This window comes from Lemur catta, chromosome 11 (assembly GCF_020740605.2).
Source record: "Lemur catta isolate mLemCat1 chromosome 11, mLemCat1.pri, whole genome shotgun sequence".
Taxonomy (NCBI): domain Eukaryota; kingdom Metazoa; phylum Chordata; class Mammalia; order Primates; family Lemuridae; genus Lemur; species Lemur catta.
This window is the reverse complement of record NC_059138.1, coordinates 68,020,935-68,035,368: the sequence shown is the minus strand read 5'-3', so window position 1 is coordinate 68,035,368 and position 14,434 is coordinate 68,020,935.

Below are 14,434 nucleotides of genomic sequence, written 5' to 3'. Positions count from 1 at the left end.
GAACACAGTAATTTTCCAGACTCAAGAGAATTTGGGACAAAACCATGAAACTTTTCAAGGGAATTCCCCAAATGATAATTTTTTATTTGAAGTGAAATGAAAGAATCATAGTGATCTCTGGAGAATGGTTGGGTTTTGGATAGAGTGGAAATCCAACTCTGCCATGGAGTCATTTTGTGATTTGAGCCTAGCTACATAGTTTCTTCATGTTTACTCTGTTGCCTAATAAAGTAAGCAACTATGATGGTGACTAATCATTTATCCATTAGCTATCTGTTTACATTAGGAAAAAATTTATTGCTTTACCCTTAAAACTAGCAACCGTAATAGTAGCTCCCACTATGAGCACCTACTCTGAGCTAGGCACTGTGAAAAAACTTTTATTGAAAGCTTCAATAAATATTAGATATTATTATGCAAGTGATCTCTTTAATCATTGATGTATTAGTATCATTTTTACAAGAGGCAATTGAGACTTAGAAGACTTAAGCAATATTGCCTAGTTAACACAACTATTAAAGTGGCAGAGCTGAATTTGTCTACTTCGAAATCCATGCTCTTGACCACTGTGCTACACTGCCTTTCTATACATTTGAAACTCACCATCAGCTCCAAAATTTACAGACACATGCTGGGTGCACCCTCATTCATTGCCTTCAGAGACAGAAGAAACACCTACCCTCCCAGCTGCTTTGAGACTCTGTTTTTTTTCCACTGAGTCTGTGAGCAAAAGCTTGTGGTGGTAGACTAAGGTGCACATTATTTGCAAATTGGAACAATGTCTTGTACCATCTCCTTCACATGCACATTGTGAAGATATAATGAAATGGTGTGAATAAAAGAGCTCCGGAAACCATATAGCAATTTCTTCACCAATGTAATGCACCAGTGGTTTTTCCTGCCCCCATCCTTTAATAATATTACCTGCTATTTGCTGAACCCTTACTCTTTACTAGGTACTGGGCTAAGTGTATTACTAAAATTGCTCACACAATCTTCACCATAATTCTATGGAGTGGCATTGTAACTCCTTTTTAAAGATGAAGAAATAGGTTTAAAATGTGTGACTTGCCCTAATTCGGAAAGTCAGTAAATAAGCAAGCTGGAGTTTTTACTCTTTTATATCTGAATCTGAAGAGGAAGTGTTGATTATAGGTAGATGGATAGATATACAGATAGAGATATAGATATCTCTCTAAATAAATGTATATAAAATGTGTGTATATATACATATATATGTATGAAATTAATATCAGCCCAAGGTTTAGAGAGAAGCTGCTACTAGGAGATACTTTAAGATTCAAAAGCTGCTACCTGCTAGTATACATAGCTCAACAATGAGTCCTTAGGAGCAAGCAAAGTAGGCCAGTGGTTTCTTTGTGTTTATTAAATTGTGGTTCTTGAAGCACCTTTGTCGGGATGCATGATAAAAATTCAAATTCATGAGCCCTTCCTCAGTCTATTGAATCAGGATCTATGGAGAGTATGTCTATGAATATGCATTTTTAATAAGATCTGCAAGCGATTTTATTCCAGTTTGAGTTTGAGATCCACTGCATAACATAATAGGCCCTCTGGCTCTATCTCTGATTGCTTTTATATGCAGATTATTTTGTTATTGTTAAAGTTCCTCTTCTAAATAGAGAGAAAAATAACTTCTCAGGGACAATGTTGTTTTAATTTCATAATATGAATTCTGAAGGATTACATTAATGTAGCTGTGGTGTGTAAAATCTCCCAGCCAGTCAGACAGCCAGCCATTTAGAAATGAATTTTGTCCACTCAGAGGGCATCAATTCTATTCTTACTTAAAACATCAATTAAAACGAAAGGTATAATTGGTCACAAAATTAATTTCCTCCAGGCAAGGAACACCAGCCAGTCACATGTGGGGGTCACTTGCTTGTTAATAGCTTCTTCTATACATAAATTACAAGTTGAACCACCGGATATAGTGAACAATTCAGCAAGTTACAGAAGCAATGCCTTTCCCATTTGAGTTTTATAAAAATTTCTGAAACCGTTTTTAATCTATAAGAGGAAAAATTATACTTTTCCTTGGATGACTTGTAGTATTTTATTTGTATCAAAAAAAGATTATAGAGATTTCTGTAGACCACAAATCCAACTTAATGGACTTTGATTATTACCAAGTTTTTCCAAAAGAATATGGAAGTGGTTCATCTCCAAATAGTCTCAAAGAAGTTGTGTGCTCCTACTTCTGAGTCTCACTCAAAAAAGAAAAATGTATTTTATCTTGAGGATACTTCTGAATACTGTTAAAAATATTAGATTAATGATAAATTTACCAAATAGTTTTCTAAAATTATTTTTTTCTAAATAGTTAATAGAATTGGAGTGTGCATTAAAATGAACCCAGGATTTGTTTTAACCAGGTATGGTAAGACATGCAGACACACAATTGACTGTCATGGAGGAAGAAGTTTATAGTCACAGGTCCCTAGAAACAGGAGGTGTGGTGGACCATGCAGGGCTACACAGGGGAGCATTGGGGTCAGTCAGAAGGCAGAGGAAACATAGGCAAGAGCCTTTACTGTGGTTTCCTCAGGAAAAGCAAGGCAAGGTGAGGTCAGCAGGTTTAGGATTGGCTAGTTTGAACCATTTCCATGGGCCTTGGGGTATAGGGGCTGTCTCTAGTGGCCTGGTACCTGGCCCTGGAGTGATTAGAGCAGGGGTTTAGTGAGAGAGTCAGATAAAGGAGGTGGTTGAGGATATGGGCTCTGGTTGGCTTGCATATAAAAGGTGTGTTCCTGTGGGGTAAGTTGCTTTCTGTCTCCAGGAATTAGCTAACCCTGGGAGGAGCAGTCTCTCCAAGGTCAGCAAGGCCCCAGAGTCTTAGGGGTCTGCTGGTTTCTGGGCCAGCCAGACTCAGGGATTGGAGTTACGCCTCCAGGTCCCACCCCACTGGTGATGTGGGACTGGGGTGGGCGTGGGTGGGGGTCAAAACATTCCTGTCGGATACCCTAAAGCACTCACTGGATTGAGATGGCTTCTTCTGTAGGTTTTCCTGGTGGGACAGAAAGGCAGAATTATGAAAGTTGTCCAGAGAAGTAAAATGCTTCTCAGTGGACACTGGGATCCTGGGAGTCAATCAGGAAGCCCTAACTTTCCCTTTTGCAGTTGTCTAATAAATATTTATTGGCAATCTAGTTTGTGTTATTCACTGAGGACGGAGCACTGAGTAAATCAAGGAGAGTCTTCACCCTCAAGTTGCCCCAAGGCCTGTAAAGACCATGCTAGATGTGAAAATAAGAACAAATACTCTTAATCATACCAAAGGTCCAACAATGGTAATAGGAAAACACAGTCGCTAGATGATCTTCAACGGGAGGCATTCTCTGAGCCTGGCAAGGACAGTGTGGAGCAGGATAACATCTCTCGGATGAGTCTGTTGTCACAGTGAAAGTTTCTCTCTTTGGAAATGACCTTGACTTCTCCATTGTCAAAACACCTTTGTGCCCTTTAGCCTGATTTAAGTCTCTGGGATTTGTAAAGAAAGATTCTCTAGTTAGTTTTTTTGCTCTGTTTTGTTTTATTTGCTATGAAATGGTCTGCTTACCAGCTGATTTTTTAAAAGGAAGCTCATTTATGAGAATTAGTGCCTTTAAGTCACTATTCTAATTTAATAACTCCATCAGCACTACTAGAGACTCTATAGGAATCTTAGGGACAGGTTGGGGGTGGAGTGGATGACAGAGATTCAGGATCCAAAGACTGGCATGTTTTATTTCAACTTTTTTTTTTTTTTTTTAATAGAGATGGGGTCTCGCTCTTGCTCAGGCTTGGCTTGAACTCCTGACCTCAAGTGATCCTCCCGTCTCAGCCTCCCAGAGTGCCAGGATTATAGGCATGAGCCACCATGCCTGGCCAAGACTGGCATGTTTTAGAAACACTCTCTAAGAGATGTGACAGCTGATCATGCGGCCACAGGACAAGATGCATCCATATCATATGATGTGCATCAGAATATGACTTTTCACAGGAATCTTAGAAATGCTTACAATTACTTTAAAAGATTTTGAGCTGTGGAATTGTGATAGTCACCTTACATCTATCTCTAAGCTTTGGTTTGCCCATAAGCAAAATAAGAGAGTTGGCTCGATATCACTGGAACCTTAAAATGCCACGATTCTAGGGCAACTTCAAAGGTGAAAAGGAAAGAACACTTGTTTGCAGTCAGAAGATCTGGGTTGGGATGTATTTTCTACTTGTTTGCTGCACACTTTATGTCAGTAGTTCTCAACCAGGGCTTGTTGTCCCCCATAGGACAGCTGGCACTGTCTGGAGACATTTGTGGGTGTCATTATTGGCAAGGGTGGAGGTGCACTGAGTGGGTAGAATCCACACATGCTGCTAAATGCTCCACGACACACAGGGCAGAGCCCCACAGCAAAGTACTATCCAGCCCAATAATAGCTAGATTGGGAAACCCTGATTTAGACAAATCACCTCAATCTTTATGATCCTTGGCTTCTGCATTAGTTAAATACTGGACTTTTTTGTTTGTTTGTTTTTTTGTTTTGTTTTTTTGAGGATAGGAAATAAGACAGTTGGGAAAGCACACAGTAAGTGAGAAAGTTTAGTGACCTTTGTGGTCCTTGAGCTGGTGTGGCCTTCCCAGGGACGATGACAGAGAAGGAGGGCTGCAGGTGGGCCGAGCCAGGGGGCAGGACGATGAGGGGAGCCTGCTGACTTGTTGCCATCTGGGAGGTGTCACAAAGTGCGACATACTGCTTCCTTGACACTCGTGGTACCATTGACTTTTTTCCTGTGGCCTTTTTGATGGAATATCGTGGAAGCTGTAGGGGACATTGACATCTGGGCAGTGGAGTAGCTGAGGCGCCGAGCTTTGAAGCTAGACAGAGGTAAGTGTGAATTCTACCTTGTCATTTCTGGGCTGTGTGATTTAACCTTTCTGGAACCTAGATTCTTCGTCACTGAGATGGATACAACATCTTCTACTTCACTAGCGTGTCCTGAGGACTCAAAGAAATATTTCATGTTAAGTCAAGGCTCTGACCACAAAATAAATGGGAGTCTTCATCATCATCACCGTTTTCTAACAAAGTGTATTTTAAAAGGGTATTTGTGATTCACATTCTGTCCACAGGGGGGCCACACAAATCAGTATTCGCAGTATTTCCCTGTGATAAATCTATGTACATATTAATTCTTAGCCCTGTTTTCTTCCTCCTACAAAGCCAAGTTCCTTGAGTTAAAAAGGTCATTTTTTGGACTGTTATACATAAAGATAATTATAGTCTGCCTCAGATCTTCTAAACCCTTAACTATTATTCAAATTTTGAGGTCTGTGGTAGATTAGAATTCTTGTATTGTTTTCAGAGATTTGAGGTATTTTCCCCAAACTCATTACTTTGTAGCATTAGCATCTGAAACCAGGAGGATGAGGTAGTTTTAATTAAGATCAGAATGAGTTATTGACAGTGCCAAGTTTAAAAACCAGGATTTTTGTTTTTTTAAAATATCATATTGCAAAGCCGAGGACAATTATCCCCAGTAAAATGTAAGATAATAATAATAATAGGTGTGATTTATGGACTACCTACCCCAGGCAGGATTTACTGTACAGGATTCGACTGAATCCTCCCCAGAGCAGTCTGGTAAGCCGTATGTCATCCTTACTGTTTGGGATGAGGAAATCCGGTCCCAGAGACGTCAGTCTGTCATGACTACCATGTGACTTTAATGAGAAGAACTGGCATCTGATCCCACGTCCCGCAGAAGCCAAAGTCCACAAACTTCCTGCACGCTACGCTGCCTCTCCCATTTGGCTTTGAAAGGAGCTTCTACTCTGGCTATCATATTTATCATCTCAAGTTTCTTCCTCAATTACATATTTTGTGTCCAAAATAAATATTTATGCACATAAACCTCCATATTCACAGGAAGCAGAAAATTAAAAAATCGCATAATCACCATGAAAACTGCTGGGTATCTTCCTACGGGAAAGGGAAGCCGCGGTTGCAAGGAGCGCACGCAGGGACCTCTTACGAGCAGTTCGCGGGGCGCTGGACCGCAAGAGGCTGGGGGAAACCATTGGGCAGCCAGAACGCATAAATCTGTATTTGAAATCTCTTCATGAGCAAGTGTAATTGATGGGAATAATCTGGGTTCCTTAAATAATCTGTAACAGTCTCTTCATAAATACCTTGCTCAGCTATTAAAAAATCAGAAGACGCCATGCACCCTTTGGACCACTAGATGTCACTGTTGCTTATGAAATAGAACAGCTCACTCAGGTCAACCCGTGTGTTCATGTGAAGTTTGTTGAATGACTTCTGTGTTCTTCCCTGAAGTTTACCCTTCAACTAAGAGCTATGAGTGATATAAAAGAGATAAAGCACATGGTTCCTGACCACAAGGAAATTGTGCTTTCCTTGGAAGAGGCAAGTTCAACCTAGGGTGAATAGTTACAGAATATGACAAGAGTGTGCATTCATTTGTGACTAGTTGCAAATGTGAAGAGTAGAGGTAACAAGAACTCCAAGATCAGAGAAAGAGAGAGAGAGAGAGAGAGAGAGAGAGAGAGAGAGAGAGAGAGAGAGAGAGAGAGAGAGAGAGAAATAAATGTGAACTGCACTGGCTATGGACGCTTCCACAGATGTGGGATGTGGGTGATGTTCTAATGGATGAGTAAAAGTAGGGTAGGAAGAGAACAAGATTAGTCCAAGGAGCTGGCAAGGCACGGGCACTAGCACGGAAGGGGGAATAAATACAGAATTTGGATGAAGCAGAAGATTCACTGGGGGAAGTGTGGAGTTGGTTTTGGGGGTGACAGATGGTACAGAACCACAAAACACAGAGGAGAGTTTGAACTTACCTTCCACCCTGAATTTGCCTCTAAAAGGTTTTGAGGAGAGTTGATTTGGTGAAAAGTGCATTTTGGGAAGATTACCTGTCAGTAGTAAGCAGAATGGGATGATCCAGGAGAGAGAATCATGGCAAGGAAAGCATGTTTTGCTAAAGGGAGTGGATAACAGCTGTAGTATTCAAGTTGTAAACTATGGCAGGAGACGAGTAAGGTCAACACAAAAACCTACTGTGCCACTCTTTCTCTAGTGGATGATTTCATGCTTATGAATGGAATAAAAATCTAGAGGATTAAGCCTTGTGAATGGCTCTTCACTGTTCATGGACAAGGGCTCTCCAGGCCACCTAGTACCACACTTCCAAGCATCCTGTGTTGTGCATCTCTTTTTCTGTCAGTTCCTTGAGCTCACTGTAGTACCCCCTGCTTCCAAGCCCTCACTCACATTGTTCTCTCTGTCTCTGTCCCCTTCCCCATGTCCCCCTGACTCCAGCTTACCTCATACTCATTGTTTGGTTTCAGCTCAGCTGTCACTTCCTCAAGAAGCCCTTGCCATGTGTACATCAGTTTCTTTATAATATGCCCTTGGAATCAGGTGTTTTTCCATTGTAGCATTTACCCCTTTTCATTTCTATCCCATATTTATCTCATTTTTTGATTAACCTCTGTTAGTCCTCTTTGAACATAAATTTTCATGGTAAGAGGGTCCATGTCTGCATTTGCTCACCGTTATGTCTATTCTCATCACTAAGGGAGACAGAAAAGAATCGCTGCTTCTCTACTTTGTGTCTGTAATGATCCGTGGAGGAGAGAAGAGGTGGTTAAGAAGAGTTAAATGACTCTAGCTGAGAAGGTTCTGATCATTTTAGTGCTACCCCCAGTTGCCTGAGCAAAGCAACTTTACAGTTCATTAACGCGGCATGCGGTACTGAGCTACTTGCCTTATGGACCCTGTAGAATGTAGAAGCAATAGCATCTTACAGTCTGTAACAATTAAATGGCATGGAGCTCTGATTGTGGTACCCAGTAAGTGAGAGGCAGCTAAAAGATTCAAGCCATTCTGAAGACATTTTCACAAACAATAAGGACCTTTCTTGAAATGGCTCTGCAGAATTATTAGGGATTCTCGGTCAAGACTTATCAGCACTGCCGTTAGAAAAAGAGCTCCCTATGGTAGCCTGGCACAAATAGCTTGAAATGGTCTTTCAACCACAGGAATCAAATTCAAGCCTTTGGACGCAATCTTCGGTCAGTTCATGAATGTGTTGTTTGCCAGGTGGCCAGGATAACACAATAAGCATTTTGTGCAGCAATGGCAGGATTCCCTGTGCCAAGACTGCTGTCTGTGTAACTCACGTTGATGCCTTGCAAATGACTTCAATTCTTTTCTTGGTTCTTTCCTGGTAACCCCCTTCTCATAAGCAATGAGTCAGTCAATGATCTAGAGCAACTAACAGTGTGATTAGATCTGGAAAGACACGATATAGTTATGGATATTGCTCTGTTTGCATTTTATATTGTTGTATCACATTTAGAGTGTATGTTATGTTATAGATTTAAAAAAATGACCACAGCCATATTTCCAGATCCACATACTTTTCCAAAGCACTGTCATACCCCTTCAAGGGTTGAAGTCTTTCCTCCTCTCCTTGAAATTGGGTGGCATTTTGTGGCTCTCTCAACAAATTCAATATGGAGGAAGTGACTCTGCATGACTTGCAAGGCTAGGTTGAAAATGTGTTATGAATGTACCGTACATTTCAAAATAGCTAGAAATGAGGATTTGAAATGTTCTCAAAACATAGAAATAAGTGTTTGTGGTGATGGATATCCTAAATGACCTGACTTGATCATTACACATTCTACGCATGTAACAAAATATCACATGTACCCCATAAATATGTACAAATGTTACATATCAATAAAAAATTTAAAAAATTTTTTAAAGTGTTATGGCTTCCACCTGGTTTACTCTCTCTCGGGATGCTCACTTTTGCAATCCAGCCACCATGTTGTGAGGAAGCCTAAGCCACATAGACCACATGGAGGTAGATTTATCAGCCCACGGACTCAGTTTAGGTCTCAGGCTACTGCCAATAGCAACTCACATGTAAATAAGATTTCAGCTGAATCTAGTCCCCAGCCTTTGAGCTATTCCAAATGATGCCAGGAAAAGCATGGGTGAATGAGCTATTCCCACCACGTCCTGTCCAAAGTGCAGGTTCATGAGCAAAATAGGTGTTGTTATAAGGTACTAAGTCTTGGGTCACTTGTAGGGAACTGGAGAAATGGTCTAAAACGGAGAGCAAAACATTCTATTCCAGCTTGTCTTTGTGCTTTGTTCATAATATTTCTTGGGCCTGAAATACCTTTCTTTTTCTTCCTCTCCTATTCTTTTCACTTGTCTAACTTTTCTGTTTACCCTTCATGAGTCCATTTAGGTACGAATCTCTGTAGAAAGTCATCCATAATCCTTCATCAAATGCCCCTCCTATGTGTATAAACCTCAACAGTCCCTGCCAAATGGGCTGTCAGGATTCATCTAAGTGTTTGAGGTATACACCAGTCGATGCATTCATCTTCGTGTTATTCATCTTTGGATCATTAATTTTTGTACACCCATGGAGTAACATAGTGCCTGGTTCCACCTCCTTCTACCTTTGTGAACTTGATCAAGTTAATAAATGTCTCCATCACTCCCTTTTCTTATCTGTGAAAGAAGATAAAAACTCCAACTCCTAGTGTTGCTCTGAGGATTGAAGAATAAAGTCATGTAAGGTGCTGATATATAGTAAATGTAACATCAATTTAGCTGTTAGACTTATTAGAATAACCTCAAAATAGGGGGAAATACTCAGCATTTCAGAAAGAAGATCTAACAAATAAAAGTTTGAGATACATTAGTCAGAATTCTTGACCCCATTTTCCTGCTCCTGGGCAGGTTTGAATCTGTTACCTTTTCCCACCGTATGATTTTCTTTGCACATTGCTTTCAGAGGGAGGTACAGCTTAGAAAGGGTACATTAGTTACATTGACGAATGAATTTTTAAACTCATAGCAAAGATAAAAGTCTTGCAAACCAGCTGCTTGTGAAAGATAACATGTTTTAAAAGTTTAAAAGCTTGGCTTTGGATACCAGAATACAAAGTCTTGAAGGTAACGAGGCATGGAGAGTGTGCCAAAATCAACAGAATGTATGGTGATGTAAGAGTTAATGGGAGAGACCCAAATCCCACCCAGTCCTTCCCCTTCTTCCTAACTCCCGAACAGAAAAGAATTGCTGTGTTGTATCTTAGGGTTCCAGCATATAGTCAGAGGAGACTAGAAGCCTGCTGAGGCTCCTTGGTTGGAATAGCAGACCAGCCATGGAAAGATGAAGAGCCTAGACTGACAGCCCGAGGACCTCCTCACAGAGTCTTTTTTACCCAGAGAGGAAAGAAAAGATCCAAGAGGGTGTAAATGTTCCTTCAGTTGGACTTGAAGGAAACTGGGGCAAGACAAAGAAGACATGGCGCGTGTGTGTGTGTGTGTGTGTGTGTGTGCGCGCGCGCGCGCGCGCGTGCGCGCGCATGCTTTGGGAGCAATGGCTCAAGGACATTTTCATCAGTGTCTGCCAATCCATGACACCAAGCACATGTTGAAGAGATTTACAGCTCAGCAGACACCAAACACTAATAGTTATATTTATTTTGGTATGACTTATTTGGGTATGATTGGCGTAAATTCCTGGATGTGAGGGAGTAATTTGCATACAGCTTATTTAAATAGAGACTCTCGTTTTCTTCAGTCATTCCTGCTTTAGAACGGAAGCAGTCTTTTGCCTTCCAGTGAGTAGACAGCATGGCTTTGTCCAGACAGAATGGCAACAGTGCCCCTCTGCAAGCTCAGGGGATTTAGGACAATCTGCTGGCCATTTCCTGTTGATGGCTCTTCCAACTGCGTGTGGATGTGGTTTCCCATCAGTCTAAGCCAGCTCCTCCCTAAGAAGCCAGTGCCCAGCCTCGGTGGAGGCGGGAAGAAATGTTCCTCTCCTGGACACGTGTGCTGCTTCGTCAGGACTTGCAGCTCTCAGCAACATTAACCTTCTTATCACTGCAATCAGGAAGAGCACATGCTGTTCTTGATGATCTTGGCAAAGAGCTTTATGAGAAAATGCTGTGGAAGTTGTCTTTTCCAGTTATAGCTAAACCACCAGGGTCAAATTCTATTTTGCACTCGAGATCCACCGATGAATACTGTGTGATTCGGAAGGAAAGCTCACCAGGGGAGCAGTTCTCAGAGGGTAGTGATCAGACTGCTTAGGTTCTTGTCCCAGCTCCTACATTTACTGGATCTAAGATCCAAAAGGTATTTTATTTTCTACTCTTCAGTATTCTTTTCTGTAAAATAAGCAATAAAATGTTGACCTTGTAGGTTTTGGGGATTAAATTAGAAAACACATAAGAAGCACAGTACCTGGCATTTTGTGAGTTCTTAATGGATGAATGTTGACTTTATTATGTTTATCCTTATTGCCAGTATTCATGGTGGCAGAAGATGTTAGTTAGTTACTCCAGAGACATTTTCTGCTGCTCCATCTTCCTTGTAAGCTGAGCACTGATTTTTATATTTATCTGGGAGCTGATAAATTTAACATGCTGATAACTTTTGATTGAATTAACTGTTTACTAATAAGTGGTTCCCCTTTATTTCTGAGCATAGAGAGGAGGATGGTACTTCCCAATCGGCCTGAAGGTAGGCATGGCCATGTGACTTACAGTGGCCAATGAAATATGAGAAATGATGCTTGTCACCTCAAACAATGACACTCCAGATGGTGAAAAACCCAAGAGAGGACAGTAAGTACAGAACCCCCTGCCAACATGTGATAGACATGTAGCAAGAATGAAGAATAGACTTTTCGCCACTGAAATGACTGAAATGTGGTTGTCATCTACTGCCATAGTACATCCTGGCTGGTACAGAAGGGAAAATGCCATGAAACCTACTTCATCCTGCTGTCACTTAAAAGTTTTTTCACTTTCATTTTATTTTTCAGAAGTTGTTTTCACTGCAATCAACTTTTTTTGTACAAATGGCTGGAAATTACTAAATCATAGTTCATATCAAACTGTACTTATTTTAGCTTTTGCCATTATGATTTTCTTTTGTGGCTGTTATTTCTAACAAGCTCAATTTTCTTGTGTCAAATTTTGCAGGTCTAAATTGTGATAAGAAAATATGAATCATTAATTTTCTAATCAATAATGAAGGATTATTAGGAAGAGGTTAGAGCATAGAACAGACTCTAGGACCAGATTGATGGGTTCAAATCCTGGCTCCACCACAGCTTGCTGTGCCACTTGGGGCCAGTAACTTAACTTCTCTGTGTTTCACTGCTTTCATTTACAAAAAAGGATCATATCAGCATGTAACTCAGGATGTTTTATGAGAGTTAAGGAGTCACCATTTTTTCTAAAGCTCTTAGAACAGTGCCTGGTACTATAAAAGCTATGTAAGTATTTTTAAGTGAATATAATGCTCAGGTTTAACTATTGTCAACAATATAATTTTCATTGATTACTTATATAAGTATAATTATTACTTGTTCTGTTCATGTGGGTATCAGTTCTGTTGATGAGATATAGATTTTAGTGAGCTTTTAATCTATAAAATTTGCATTGATTATTTCTACTTATAGTAGTAATTATAAATGATTTAAAGTGTTAGATTTAAACTTTATCAAAACCATAAGAAAATGCTGAATAATCTACAAATATTTTAGAATCATTCTATGTCTAGGATTGGCTTATGGTATTACAAATCTAATTCTCTATATACTTGGAATCACTTTGCATTGTTGAAGCAAAAATCAAACATCAGGATTCAAAATGTCAGGTCAAATAGCCCTGGGGTCAAAACAGGAGGACAGAAAGAGTAAAGTCAAAACAAATTTGCCTACTTCCTCTGTTACAGCAAGTGTTACAGCGGGTGGTCCCGAGGACAAACCGAGCAGCACATAGAGAGTCAGAGAATCAAAGTTTATTCGTCGATGGGCTCAGAGGGGTCTCTGAGCCATCAAATTCTGAGCCCTGTCTACCCAATTTTTCCCACCCTTATTAAGTTGGGGTGGTCCGAGGGGTGGAGTCTCAGGTGGCTAATGCCTGCCAGGTAATAGGTTAGTTGATGTGTCAGGTAATAGGTTAGTATTATGTTGATGAACTAGGATAGTTTATGCACCAGGAAATAGGTTTAATGTTATGCTAATTCGACAGGACAGGTAATAGGTTAGTTGATGGGCCAGGTGATAGGTTAGTATTACACTGATGAGTGTCTTCCATGAGGGGTGGGGGTCTCAGGTGGCTGATGCCCAAGTATTAGATGGGGCTTTTCCCTATCACCTCTTTTACTTACTTGTTCATCTTCTTCCCATTGATCATTGCTATTCATGCAGTCATTACTCAGTCGTTTAACAGATGGTAATTGAGTGCCTGCTACATTCTAGGCCCTGGAGATACAACAGGGAACAAAGGACAAAGCTCTGGCCTGCAGAGCTTACATCTTAAGTGGGAGGAGATAGAGGAAAGCAAACAAACAAATGCATATATTTATGCAGTAATAAGTGTTCTGGAGACAGATAAAGTAGAGCAGAGAAGATAGGTAATGCCTGGGTGTGAATTAGGGAAGGCCTCACTGATACTTGCTCAGGAATCTGAAGGAACTTGAAAGAGAACAAGGAAAAGTATGCACGGAAGATGGGTGTTCTAGGCAGAGGAACAGATCAAGGACTCTGAGGCAGGAGATTGCTTGAGTCATCTAAGGTAGACCAGCGGTATATAGGACATAGTAAGCTATGGTTAGGACTTTGGCTTTTACTCTGTGTGAGATGTGAAGATAACAGGTGTTCTCAGGCGGGGGAATGACATGATCTGGGCAAATAGACACTGGGGATCAGGCTGCCTGGGTTGAGTCCTGGCTCCCTGACCTGTCAGCTGAGTGACTTTGGGCAAATTCTTATTTTTTCTCTGTGCCTCTGTTGTCTTTCTTGTAAAATAGGATGATCATGGCACCTCCTATTAATACATGGGATTAGAGTAAGGATCAAAAGAATTAATATTTACAAAGAGTTTTGAGTGGTTCCTGGCACATACTGAATGCCATGGAAGTGTTTGCCATGTAAATAAGGGATTTTGACAGTATCATTTTTACTATGGTGTAAATAATTTACTGTATGTGTGTTGAGGGTGATGGGATTATTGTTCGAGATGAAACTGTGGAGACCTAATAGGAAACAGTCTAACATGACAATGTTGCTGACTTAGGCTTACATGGGAGTGGTGAATGTAGTGAACAGTGATAAGATTTGAGGTATATTTAAGATTAAAACTGATGGATTAGATGTGAGGTGTGCACAAAAGAGAAGAGTTAAGGCTGTCTCCAAGGTTTTCAGCCTGAGCTATTGGAAGAACAAAATTGCCTTTTCCTGAGGTGCCAAAGACTATAGGACGAGCAGTGGAGAGTTACAGACCCAAGAAAGATTATATCCTTCCACCAGCAATTAAGAAAGGATTGGTATAGATCCTGAGTGCAGAACCATCTGAATG